The sequence below is a fragment of the Anas acuta genome, chromosome 3, assembly GCF_963932015.1.
Source record: "Anas acuta chromosome 3, bAnaAcu1.1, whole genome shotgun sequence".
In the NCBI taxonomy this organism is placed as follows: Eukaryota; Metazoa; Chordata; class Aves; order Anseriformes; family Anatidae; genus Anas; species Anas acuta.
Genome location: NC_088981.1, coordinates 68,637,982 through 68,652,602, shown reverse-complemented (window position 1 = coordinate 68,652,602; position 14,621 = coordinate 68,637,982). Strand labels below are relative to the sequence as shown.

The following is a 14,621-nucleotide window of genomic DNA, read 5'->3' as shown; positions in this document are numbered from 1 at the left end:
CTCTCTGTACAATTACCTTAATGGAGGCTATGGTGAGGAGGGTATTGGGCTCTTTTCCCAAGCACCAAGTGATAAGATGAAATGGCCTCAAGTTGAATCAAGGGAGGTTTAGGTTGAATATTAGGAGACATTTCTTTACTGAAAGAATTGTGTGACATTGAAACAGGATGCCCAGGGAAGTGGTTGAGCCACCATCCCAGGAGGTTTTCAAGAAATGTGTAGATGTAGAACATAGTAGCGTGGAGTAGCGTGATTTAGTGGTGGACTTTTAGTACTAGGTTAAAGATTGGACTAGATGATCTCAGAGGTCTTTTCCAACCTGAATGATTCAATGATTCTATAATTTACTAGCTTTCATGTATGTTTTCACCTCTACTGGCCAGTTATTGATTTCAATAGGTTCCTACTGTTGTGTCGTGTTTCACAGATGAGGGATGTTTGTATGACCTCCCAGTGTTTAAGTCACCTGTCTTTCACCATCCTCCCACAAAGTATAGAAGACTTGATGTTAGCAGATATACAGAACTTCAGAAAGAAAAATTCTTTGTCCAACCTCTTTTCAGTGGTTTGTGGGGACAGGACAAGGAGTAATGGTCACAAGATAAAGCACAGGAAGTTCCACACCAACATGAGAAAGAACTTCTTCACGGTGAGGGTGACAGAGCACTGGAACAGGCTGCCCAGGGAGGTTGTGGAGTCTCCTTCTCTGGAGATATTTAAGGCCCGTCTGGACACCTACCTGGGCAGCCTGCTCTAGGGAACCTGCTTTGGCAGGGGGGTTGGACCCAATGATCTTTTGAGGTCCCTTCCAACCCCTTCAATTCCGTGATTCTGTGATTCTGTTAAAGTACTCTGCAGTGCGTACAGACCCTAAAAACTCACTTGAATAGATAGAAGAGATGCATTATGCAAACAGATTGGGAGCTATAGAGACACTGCAATTCAGGAGCAGTATTCTTATATTGTAGAGTGTACCAGCCCTGGATACAATGATTTAGATCAAACACTTACAACATGTACACAGTTCTCTATTGATAGAGGCCTTTGTCTTAGAGGCACAGAAGTGTTTTCAAGACTTTGTCACTTTTGCTGCCTCATTTTCTAAACTTGGTAAAAATCTAAGAAAAAATATTAAAAAAAATACCACTGTGTTGCAGATACTTATGTTTGGAGGATTGGGAAGAGTTCTTCTTGGTTCATTCTTTGGAGCCGCAGCTGAGCAACATTCTTAACCCTGCTTTTTCCAAGGATATGAATAGTCTCATTGGAAATGAGAGTCTCAATGCTCAAAGGCATTCGCCTAGAAATCTTGCTAAACTGGCTGTCTAGATCATTTCTGGCTTTCAAACAGTATTGTCTGGATCTCACCCAAGCTCAATCTGAGCCAGATGCTCTTCTCCAGGAGCCACTTTCCTCTAGGCAATGCAACATCTTTGTGATGGCTCTGGTTGCATCTGTGGAAAATGAGATATAGATTTGGGTGTCATCTGCAGAGCCTGCAGCAGCTTAGCCCTTCTCTGAACAGTCTTCTGGAAGCATTGGAAAGAGGTGTATAAAAAGGATTTATAGCCCTGTGGTCAGGCTACAGGTGCAGGATATTAGGAAGAAAAAAACAATTTTACCACTGCTGTTTTTGGGTCCTAGTGGAATGAGGTTTTGTGTCTGCAAGGTATACAAGATTGGAATATGTTCACTTGGCACTTAAAGGCAGAAGAAAGATAAATAATTCTTTATCAAAGTCTGAAATTAAAAAGTCCTTGCAAATTAACTACAGGAAGCCAAATTAATGTTATTAGCAAATGGAAACGTGGTCCACAATATAAAACAGAATAAAGAATATTATTTCCTACTGCAATATATTTTGGCCACTATGCATTTTACATTTAATTTTATGGTACAGAAGGCATTACTGAAAGAAGAGCTTTACTTTACAATTTTCTTGCTTAGTAGAGCTGATGTATTAAAAAGGTTAATGTACTAAATTTACATTTTTCTAGACTATTTCTTACTCCATTCTCTCCTGCCTTATTCTTAACCTCTTTAAAAAAGAAATGATACAAAATAGGACTTCTATTTGACAGTCTGAGTCAGAAAACTTACTTTCCCTGCTGATTTTCATGCTCTACAAGCTTTGCCATCATAAACCACTTTGCATGTATTAAGGAGTATTATATTAGATGAGGCAATTTAAGTGTATCCCATTTCGCTTGGTGAAACTAAGCAGCTTTGCATTATAACTAAGTTGAGCTAATGAGAATACGCTTGAAGCATGTGTTACCTGGAACTGAAGTTAGCTAGTCTTTCGATACTGCAACCTATGAGTTTTCAGAATGATGGCAGGAATCCTGCTGTGAGAGAGATAGGAAAATTATTATAATCTGCATTCCTAAATTGAATGAGTATTTTGCTCAGCAGAGGCCTCTTGACTGCAAATAGTCTGAAATTACATCCTGCTGTTTAAAATACTTTTTTTTTTTTTTTTTTAGTGAGTAAAAATGCCCACGTTTTCTCAAGTCAAATAATTTTGAAACTGTATGTGACTAAAATTATGGAAAAAAAAAAAAAGAAAGCTATATACCCTCTATATATCCTCTAGTAAAAGCTGTTTTATATTGTTATTTTTGACAGAAGCATCTAGAATTCGTGGTTTTATACTTTGATCTTAATTATTTAATTATAATATTGATAAAGCTTATTGTATCTCCCTGTAACCCTTCATCACTGAAATAAATTTCATGTTGACAACTTTCTTATTTTGTACAAAGGAAATCATAATATAAACATTTCATCAAAATCAACTAATGGGTATGATGCTCAAAACACTAGTAAGCTAAAACATATACATACATGTATAAAGACATATATGTATGCAGGTGATCCTGTCTTTCCATCCCCAAACTAGGTAGCTGTATTCTTATCTGCTTCCTGGAATCTATCCCTATCCCATACTTGGATAGGATATTGCATGGGATTGTGTGGGAAAATGCTGCTGGGGAACATGTGAACAGATGGGATGGATGGGCTCAAACTAATGAACCAGGGCTCAAACTAATGTCCAAGGCCTGTTTTGCTGCTACAAATATGTAGGTTTAGGTTTGCTGAGACATAATGGTTTAGGGGAAAATGTGGTTACTCTGGTGTGAAAGATGGTTCTCAGGAGAGTCACAAGCCAGGCAAAGGTGATGACAAGGGCAGAGACGTAGCTTAAATATAACCCCTTTTCTAGAACTCAAAACACCTTATGTTGAGTTTCAGTCATGTTGTTTTGGATTAGGATTCACATCTCTGACCTACTTTGAAGTGGTGGATATATCACTTCTGTTTTTCCCACAAAAAAAAAAAAAAAAAAAAAAAAAAAAAAAATACAGCTGACAGTAGAAATCCTTTTTCTGCTCATTAGATCAACCTCCCATGACAGTGACATCTGTCTTCCTCAAGTAAGGGGATGACACTCTCATCCTCCATGAGGCTTTTGTTGCCTCCAGGACTTAGTCTACATGCAGAAAATGTCCAGGATCCATTTTAAATGTGGGGTTATGCCTAACATTCCCACCTCATGAGCTATCATACCTTTTTGTGTGTGTATGTGCATGTGCATTTCTTCACTAAATGCCCAGTTTCTTTTCACTTAGTAAGCTAGATACTCATTTCAACATATCCATCATTTTTTCATTTACATCAAGGTAATTTATTACGTTTGTTACCTAAGCTTCTGTGGAGCTTTGTGAAAAACGCTAGCTTCACTTGTATTCTTACAAAATGAAAAAGCCAGTAGCAGAATTCGTCATGGAAAATTCAGATGGGTGAAACTCTACTGATTTTGTAGCCAGTCAGAGAATTTAGCTCATTCATTTTGATTTGCACTGCTTAAATGGACATATCCATTACCTATCAAAGAAAGTTTGTTCTCCGGTCTATTAAACATCTGTAACATCTGTAATGTCTGTAGTAGCATGAACTACAAAATCAATAAAAATTATTAATAAACCATTTGTTTGCATAATTTACTGTCCAAATTTATATATTGGTATTAATAAGCGTGTGCTGTAGTAACAATGCTGTAAGGCAAAATTAGAGATACCTAGGATATTTCAGCATTACGTGTCCTAATATAGGAAGGTTCTGTAAATAGTTGTACTGAGTTTGAAGACCATGTAATTCTGTATGTTTTGTATAATGAACAGTACACACAAATGCACATTACACATTCCCCAAACAAAAGTTCAAACCCACATGCAGTGCAATGCAATGGAGTTCACAACACTTTTGACATTTGACCTGCAACTGTGTGAGATATTCACCTCTTTTAAACATGCTTTGTACATATACATGCATAAAAGATGTAAAAACTCAGTCTATACATTAAAGCTATAATAGGTAGATCTCCTATATGAATTTGGCTTTCTTGGGAAATACTTTGGCACTACAGTGAGGGCACTACATAGCACTCCTTCGTATGGGAATCTTTGCCAAGTCTTGCAGCTCTCTTAACCTTCTACTTTTAAATGGGGTCTGTATTTTTGTACCCACGTTCTTGCTTCTACTGAACACCATTACAAAAACTCTCAGTATCTTCAGTAGAACTTAGATGAAGCAAAACTGCATTATTAATTTTTTTCCTCTTCTATCTGGAGTAGACAATTGGTGTCAATTGGGAAAAAATTCCTTTTGATGAAGGATGATATTTTTGTCTTCTATTTACTTTATAGAGTAGGCATTTAGAATACACACAGAAATGCTAGGTAAAGTAGCAGACAGAATGAGATAGATTAGAAAGCTATTATGCAGATGATATCACTAGAATCCCTCCACAAAAACATGAGAAAGTTAAATTTATTCCATGTAGTTCCAAATGCATCAAGATTGAGTACTATCTATTTTATCCAACGGTGTTCCTGAAAACATTTTAATTCATTGTGTGGAGGATTAATATGAACAAAATAAATTTGTAAAACTAATTATTAGAAAAACAAACAAACAAAAACAAACAAACACAAAACAAATCAAATAAGGTAAGGTTAACATAAAAAGACTGAAAAGGATTTTTCTCCCTTTTTACCCACATAGAGCAAATCCTCAAGAATATTCTGAGAAAGATGAAAAACAGATGGCATTCATAGATAAAGCCAAAGTTACATGACTGTTCACTTTCTTCTCTACGGTACATATAATTATCCACATAATTATAAACATAGCCTTTTTTCCCCCATAAGGTTATGGTGCTGAAAGTCCTCATGTATCTTTATGATCTTGCTACTTTCCTTGTCAGTTACGTGCCTGAGACATCACTTGATATGCACACACATACACACACATTCCATCACCTTTCTGAGCATATATCTGTTTGCACAATGGTTTATTCCACATTTTCAGTCATACAGCATTATGTCACTGAATTGTTCTGATCAAGGGTGATTTCCTGCAGTAGTGAAGATAGATTAATGCCCATAGATTATAAGATATTTTAACAGAAATCAACAATGAGATAAAGCATTTTAATAAAATATCACAATTTACAGGAAATGTATAGCTGATATGAGGAAGAATTTTGATTTTCCTGATGCATTATCTATGTTTTCAGTATTCCCCTGTCCCCACATGTCATCTAGAGGAAGTAAATATACACACAGAAAAACATCTACCCCCATATTCCTACTGACTGTAAATGAGGGCTGTCATGTGAACAGAGATAAGCAGAATACTCTCCTCCTCCCATTTTACCAGTCATTAATCAGATGAATGTGATTGCCATGGACTAAACTCAAGCTCAGAAAAAATATAGCAGAAATGGTTGACAGTAATCAAGCTCAGAGCATGTGTAGAGCTTGCTCTTGTCTACTAGCAAGTCATATAGAAGGCTGTAAGTTGGACTAGATCACTACCTAAATTTATTCCTTGGCATTTTAAAGCATAGTCTCCACTATATATATGACTTCATTCACCATTTTATCAATCTGTGCCTTTGTGTAAGCCACAAATAGAAATATATTTTGAGCTGGTTATGGGTCAGTGAATCAGTCCTGAAAATTTAGCCTTTTAAGTAGTACACTAACCTTTGTGTCCTTGTGCACATCCAGAAAGTCTAGTACATCGACTTTTGATGAAGAACATTCAGGAAGAATTTAACACATCTGTTCCAGTGTTCAGTCTCAAGAAGTCTTTAGTGGTTACTGAAAAGACCGGTGAAGGCATAAAGAAACTCCAGATACGCAGATCGAAAAATCAAACATCTCTGCTGAAATGGTATACAACTTGCTGAGCCTGTATGAAAAGAGAAGATGCTAGTAACATGTTTGAAAATAATTAATGAAATAAATAATAAATAAAATAAATTATTTCTCTCTAAGATCTAAAATAAATTTTGTGCAGCAGGGTCCCACAGGTAGTAATTGCCCACTCAAGTTTTTGAAAGTACTGTCTCGATATCTTGCAAATATTGACAGACAGGAATCTGGAGGACATTTTAGGGAGGAAAGTGAAAGGGAAGAAAAATTATAGCGTATGTGTTTCGTAACAGTAAGACCCAAACAAGAAACATTCCCAAGAACAGAAAATTGTGTGTAAATTGGTGTAAATGTATCACTGCTCTCTATCAAGAGAGCTAATCCTCGCTCAGTCACTTAATGAATTAAAAGCATTTCAAAAGCTCATTGAATTGAAAGCAAAGGGTATTGTCTCATTAGAAACTATTCAAGAGGAGTCACCTACAATACATAAATGTTTACACAAGCCTAAGTTAGTTCCTGCACCAGGCTCCTTAATAAGAGTGATAACTCTACATAGCTGTGTGAATCATGGAATGTCTTGGGTTGGAAGGGAACTCAAAGATCATCCAGTTCCAACCCCCCTGCCATTGGCATGGATGCCACCCACTAGATCAGGTTGCCCAGTGCCTCATCCAACCTGGTTCTGAACACTCCTAGGGATTGGTCATCCTCAGCTTCTCTGGGCAACCTCCAGTGCCTTATCTCTCTGAGTGAAGAATTTCCTCCTATCATCTAATCTAAATCTCCCTTCTTTTAGCTACAGGTATGGCTGCACCTGCATCTAGTTCTGTGAACTCCAACCATTGAAATGTATACCTACTTGTTTCCTTCTCTGAACTTGCTATTTTCACTTTTTAATATATATATATATATATTTGTTTCAAGGACAAGAAAGTATTCTGCAAGAAATCTTATAAAACACAAGAAAAGATGGGAGTTTCCTGATTCTAAAAATACAGTATTTAAAAAGAAATATTCTGTTTGTTGTTCTGTTGTTTTTGTTGTTGTTTTTCAGTTCAGAAAATAGAAAGCAATTAAACAATTGTACATTTTAAGAACTGACCATTCTCCACAGATCAGAGTTACTCTCCTTCAAATAATGCACTAAAACTGATCATGTGCATATGCCTAGTCCATTGCAATGTAAAACAAAATGCATTAGATTAAACCATGATAGAATCATACATGCTGCCTCAACAGAGTGGGACAGAAGGCACTAAATCTCAAAGGATAGAAGTTTTTTCTTTTACTTATCACTATGAACTTACAGTAGTAACAACCTAAAGTCTAAGACCAAATGAACCATACTTAGAAGGATGCACACTAGTTCATGTTCATCTTTCTAAAACGTTTCACATCTCAGTGTTTTAACTGGAAGCTATGAAACAGTTCAGGTGAATAAAAAGCAGTCAGTTGTTTACATTTCCTTCTAGACACTGCTGTGAAAACAGCACACAGAACAGCTGTAGCTTCTTCCCTGACTTTGAAGAGGCTGTCCTGGCATTACATATCAGGGATGTTCAGGGAGGCTCAAGTCACAGTCAGAGCTGGTCTCCACAAAAGTGATGAACTTGCCATGAATGCCACAAAAACACATACAGAGAACTAAATAAATGGGATTGAGGACAAAGGAAAATGAAATATGAAATATCTGAAATATCTGGGATGCTTGCTTGCACAGATCTCCACTTCCTGGCTGCTCCCTGATCAGTGAAAATCATTTTCAGAATAATGTCCCTAGAAATGTCCAACCTTCACAGTCAGGCTGCCCTAACTTTTAAGAACTCGGGGCTTCCAGTGTTTGAATCTCTGGGGTAAACCTTCCTGACAGGTTGACTTAGGGCAGTAGCATTGGTAAGCCCTCCAGCACAGACCTGCAGAGCTCACTGCATACAGTCAAGGAACTCTTGATGAAATCTCAGAAGAATTTCTATAGGTTGCTTCTTCCACTTGCCACATATGGGTGAAGCACAGTTATTCTAAGGGAACCCATCCTCCATTCTTGTGAATTTTGACACGCCACCTAGTACACATTCAGCTGTTATTCAAAATGTTTTAGATACATGTGAAGCCATGATATGTCATCATGATCACCACAGCACCGTGTTCATCACTAGCTTTTCAGTTCCAAGTTAAATTTTGATTGTGGAGTGGAATGAATTCCAAGCAACACAGCAAGAAAGCAAATACTAGCAACCTGTATTTTCAAAAATATACTTTTTTCCTCTTGAGCGCAGATTCAGTGTGACTTGGCTTGGACTATTTGCATCAATGTGTAATACATGTTGCTAAATGCATTATATTAAAGTGTTGAAATTTCAAAATATATATAAACCTCCTGTTGCTCCTGTTGAATTGTCAGTCAAAAAGTGATGTCAGCATACCATGCTGAGTAATTTGTTCCTAATGTGTCAACCTAGTGCATTGTGTCTTTCTATGCATAAGTCAAAAAATTCTAAATCTGAACTAAAAGTACTTCAAAAAAAATAAAATATGCAGTAAATATCTTGAGGAAGTAGTTTGAAATAGCAAGGTTGTAATGTATGGTTTAAGAGGAAAAACGAACATGAAACATACATGGATCGACTTTCTCAAAATACGTTCCTAGAGTACAACAAACAAAACCTCATTTATACCTGAATGAAGCTCAAAGTACCACAAAAGTTTATGTATATACCTCTAATACACCATACTCTATATATACACCACATATACTATACACATGTATCACATACAGTTTATGTGATTTCTTGTGCACCAGCTCTGAAATAATTTTTCAGTGCAACTTGCTACTTGGGACAAGAGGAGCTGCTCTGCTAATGTGAATTTAGCACAACAGAAATTAGTCAGTTTTGTGAGGTGATCACTAGTTCATGGAGGAAATAAATAGAAAACTTCTTGGAGTAGACACCACTGCAGACAGAAGACCAATGTAGATTTGCTAAGCAGGAAAACTGTTTTCCATGTGAGTCAGACAAGGGAGCAGCCAGTGGTTCAGCATCCAAGCCTGTGTGCAGGTAGATGCCTTTCTATGACACTAACATGAGAGACAGCGTAAAATGGCACAAGGATTAGATGGATCTGTGACACTGTTCATGTCACAGCCCTGGCAGCAGAGGTACACCACACTTTCTGGAAAGGGCAGTCTGCAAATGATATTGACCCTTGGCAGCTTTGTGTTACAGTAAGAGGAGGAAGATGATCAGTGGAACTCGCACATACCCATCAGCACACTACAAACAAACAAGCTACCTCAAAGATTTCATGAATGAAGTTTAGGTGCTTATATTTAAAATAGAGACATTTGTTTTGAAGATATTTCTCATAATAATGTATTCCTATGTTCATATATATTCAAATACATGCATTCATAACATTGAATGAATTATTTATGCCCATTATTTATGGGCAAGATGATGAGCATAAAGTCTGTATATATTATCATAAGTACTGATTTTTTTCCCTTCAGAGCCTGAACAAATATTGATATCTGTTGCTCCATCTCTTCAGCCTTACTTCCTAGATATTGCCATGTACTAAATTTACCTGATACCGCCTGCAAGTGGAAGAGAACAGCAGAAAAAAACCAACACTAGGAGTTCGTCATTGCTATGGTATTAGTACCCTGTCTTTCCTGACCCATAAGTTCAAGGTCACAGGCAAGTTCTTCATTATTTTCATGTTAAGCAGTGTGTAAATTGTTCTTGTATAATTGGTGTGTTATATTTTCTTAACTGAAATTTCCAAATATTCAATTTTTCTGGATTTTTTTTTCTCCAGTCCAGAAGAACAACAGAAGATCCATTACTGGAGCACAGGACATACAAGGCAAAACAAAACAAAGAGAACAAAGTTTGTTCATCTTTAAGAAGGGATGGCCAAAGGAAGACATAGACTGCTGTCATGTAAGGGGAAGGTGTGGAGAAAATGCAACCAGACCCTCTTCAGAGGTGCACAGATGCAAGATGAGAAGCACCGGTCACAAGTTACAGCACAGAACATTTTGCCTAAATAAAAAAAGAAAAAAAAAAAAAACAACAAAAACAAACAAACAAACAAACAAAAAAGCAAAAAACACCATGAAGGTGGTAAGCTACAGCAAGTTGCCCAGACAGGTTATGGAGTCTCCATCCTTGGAGATATTCAAAGCTCAGCAGGACAAGTTTGAGCTATCTGCTTTCAGTGGGAGGTTGGACAAGAGATGCCCTAAGGCCTCTTGCCTGAAGCATTTTACCCCACAGATAACTCTGCTGAGAAGAGCTACTAGTTTCTGTGGCAGATCAAACACTGCTGCAGAACAGCTTCCCACAAAATCTTGGGTATTTCTACAGAGGAAAGAGTTTCTTATCTTTCTGAGTGAAGTCCACACAGAAGTACTCGAAATCCCGAACCTCATGCAAACTTAACTATACTATTTGCAGACCTGAGCTGACTCACAAAGATGTACAGGTTTTAGAGAGCAGTCAATATGTTCTCTATGCAAGTATTGCATAGAACATGCATGGCTTATCTTTTCAATACCCTTTGCTCATTTAAATTTTCTTTCTCATTTGGGGATGCAGTTGTATCAAGCACAAGCCAATCATAAAATGAGCTAAATGGCTCTCCTTTACCACCTTCCCTCCCTAAGCTGCTAAGCATATAAATTAGATTAATTTATATTTTCTAGCTCTAATTTCTCTGACTGGATGACTTATTTGTTTCACCCGTGTTTTCATCAGCTTCACTTCTTTATGTATCTGGTTGGGAATGATATTATTACATTTCCAGACAGGCAGTAAAAACAATCTAATCCTGTATAGAACCTCCTGGGATCTGATTAAATACCCCTTGCCCAAAGGCAGTGTCTTTTGATCTCAGCATCTTGCCTGCAGACCCCTCCTCTCTTGGCTTTTGCAGCTAGCCCCATGCAATGTCTGCAGCTGGTGGAGAGGCAGGAGTTTTCCATAGGCATGCCAAAGGACAACTGCCAGGTGCATGAGGTAGTGCTGTGGGTATGTATTCACTGTGTATCTGCACAACCATTAAAACATCCTATCATTAACCAGTCAGTTATTTAAACAACCCAAATGACCACCTTTTCAGAAGCGGATTTTACACTGAGACACTGTCAGTCGTGATGAATGCAGAAAAGTTGCCTGTGCTAATAGAATTATCTTGCCATTTCCTGGTTTCCTTAATAAACACACACAGAAGAATTGCTCTATACCACATAACAGCCATATTTGAGACAGAGCAGCAGTCTTTATTTCCAATTTGCTTTTATGTCAGTTCCCATCCCTGCCCAAATGCTGCCAACCATTTTCATATTAACAGCAGATTTGAAAAGTATTTTTCCTTTCCAGACCAGAGGTATTCAGTCCAGTCTCAGATGACATGGTTGAAGTTTCACAGTGTTCTCTTGTCACATGTCAAATTAATTAACTCAGTTTTTATTAATTAAATTAAAAGTTTCTGTTATTCAGCTATCTAAAATACCAAACCCAACTGATTTCCTGCAGAGATACTAAAGCACATCGATTCCCACTGCAATTTTTCATTATTCTTTACAGAGATACTGTTCCATATTCTCTACTCCCACTAGAATTTTACTGATGTGGCTGTACTGACATTGGTAAAAATATTATTGATTTACTTTGGTACAAAAAAGATCAGCATCATGCCTATTGAGATACAATTCCCCATTCTTATATTTGCTTTACTTAAGAATACAAAATGAATAATAAATAAATAAATACAGACACACATACATACTTCGCTCAGACAGCTGCAATATACCATCCTGTCTTATGCAAAATTAATCAATAAATAAATAACTATCTGCTCTAAGGTGGCCTGCTGTTCTTTGTGGTTACCTGGAAGAATGAGAACAGTATTAATCTAGAAAAATACTGAGCTAACTTGCTTGTTCATTTTCACATGCATATGATCTCAGAATCATAGAATCATTGAATCAGTAAGGTTGGAAAAAAACCTCCAAGATCATCTGGTGCAACTGTTCCCCTACCACCAGTACTACCTACTAACTATGCCCCTATGTACCACACCCAACCTTTCCTTAAGCACCCCCAGGGACAGTAATGCCACCACCTCCCTGGGAAACCCCTTCCAATGCCTGACTACTCTTTCTGAGAAGAAATGTCTCCTAATTTCCAACCTGAACTTCCCATGGTGCAAGTTGAGGCCATTCCCTCTGGTCCTATTGCTAGTTGCCTGCAAGAAGAGGCTGACCCCCAGATCCCCACAACTTCCTTTCAGGTAGTTATAGAGAACAATAGAAAGCATTGAATCTATCCAATGCTGCTTAAGAAATCTGTTTTTTTTTTTTTTTTTTTTTTTTTTTTCTTTTTTCTTCAAAAAAGAGTGATGGGGGTGATGGTTCTCATTAAAAATTGAGAAAGCAATTCAAATGAAAACAGGGTCATCTTAAGCTCCCCCCAGTTGATAACACTCCCCAAATGGGAACAGTTCCAGTCTTATTTCCATTCACATGATGTTGCCAGCTCTTGTAAAAAACAACGGATCCTCTAGAACAGACCACTACCAATTGCTGCGTGGTGTTTCATCAGCTGAAACTGATAGGAAGGCTGGGAAAACAAATGAAAAAGAGGGATATGATAAATGAAGATTGTCAAGGAAAGGGAAGTGAGTGACAGAAGCTGCTTCACCAAGAAAGGAAAATGAATGTTTGAATATATATATATATTTTTTCCCCCACTTTGGTGAATGTTTTCCATTAAACATCATATGAACAAGATTATTTGAAACACTTTCTGTGTTTTTTGTTTTGTTTTGTTTTTAGAAGCCAAGTAGTGTTAGTAAGTAAGCATATTACATCTCATGCATGTCAGTTTTGTAAATTAAATGTATATATTTAGGGTGTTCAGGTACCAGTGTGGTAAGGACAACACAGCAACTTGAAATGAGCAGAATGTAAATATATTGAAATAATATCACTTGTGGTAATGTTTCAGCATGCTGTACAGAAATGTGGTGGAGCTCCTGCAGATGCATAGAAGGTTTTTTTGGCCACAAAGCTCGGTCAACAAATCTGCTCTTTCAGCTTTAGTTTTCAGCCATAGCTTCTCCTAATTAATCTATTAAACTACAAGTTACATGATGGTGCCAAGAAGTCTTAAAGGCAACCCTTCTGTATCTTTTGTGGTAAAAGCCTTTCCACTTACATTAATATGAATATTTTGCAGAGATCTTGCAAAAGGAGTGTAAGAATTAAGAAGACTTTGCTAGCTCCTCATTCCAGCTGGACATAAAGCACACTGATTTAGATCTGCATGTGATCTACAAGTTCATGTACCCATGAGCTCTAAGGACACACAGAATATACATTTTCCTACCTGTTCTCACCACTGTTGTAGCAAAACAATAATGTGTGGATAAAAATAATAATAATAAATATGTTTGAATTAAAATAAACAGAGAACAAAATTTCCCACTACCTTGTAATAAAACAGGCATTATTTTCTGTTCTTTTCTGGTGACCAAATCTTCTCCATGCAAACAGGACAGGCTCTCTAGGTTTTAATTTTCCTGAAACAGGAGGTACATTTTAATTTCTTCAACGAAAGCTGAGGTTCTTATATGCTCACTTTACTATGGGCTTTAGTGACCATACAAAAGTCACATCAGATAACAAAATGTCGTTGGGCTTATCATAGAATCATTTCATATAATAGCTTATTTTGGAAGAGACCTCAAAAATATCCAGTTACACCCCCCCTGCCCCCTAGCCACCCACTAGATCAGGTTGCTCAGGGCCTCATCCAACCTGGTCTTGAGCACTGCCAGGGACAACATTGGTTTGATCTGCCACTGTGTGACCCAAAAAAGTAATCAGTAACCATTCTGCATTAAGCAGCAAAGACCACAATGAATGTCAGAGATAGCTGCTGGATACCAGCAAATGGGAACAGTTTTGTGGGACTCTCTTTCACTCAGGCTAAAGTGACACTACCGAATTTCAGCAAATCTTCTACTTCTGCCTCTAGTATCTTGAAGCATCAAAATAAAATCATCTGTCAGAAGTGAATTAAATACTAGCCAGTCATAGATGTATTTGCAGCCAAGTCCAGTAGCCCAGCTCTGAGCAGGTATAGATGACACTACCAGCACCTCATATAATACTCCAGCAGTGGCAATAGAGTTCAAGAGTGAGCTCAGGTAGTTATGGCCATGTATGGTCTCAGTGCATGTACGAAATGACAGACATATGAGAAAGAGGTTATTCTATTAAGTTTATTCTGTTTATGAGTACTTAATTTATTAGGAGGAATATTTTCAGAAAGATGCAGAAAAAGCATTCTTAAATCAATGTTTGAGAAGATCCATGTCAAAAAG

The 14,621-nt window shown here is 37.3% G+C and overlaps 1 protein-coding gene across 4 annotated transcripts in view; it reads right to left on the bottom strand.

The window, feature by feature from the left end:
• The window catches only part of HS3ST5 (heparan sulfate-glucosamine 3-sulfotransferase 5), a 196,949-nt gene that overhangs the window by 89,551 nt on the left and 92,777 nt on the right, over positions 1–14,621 (bottom strand). For all 4 annotated transcript variants that reach the window (XM_068677669.1, XM_068677666.1, XM_068677667.1 and 1 more), the window contains exon 2: positions 6,054–6,261. The gene's annotated coding sequence lies outside the window, so the exon portion shown is untranslated. The remainder of the gene's footprint in view (positions 1–6,053; positions 6,262–14,621) is intronic.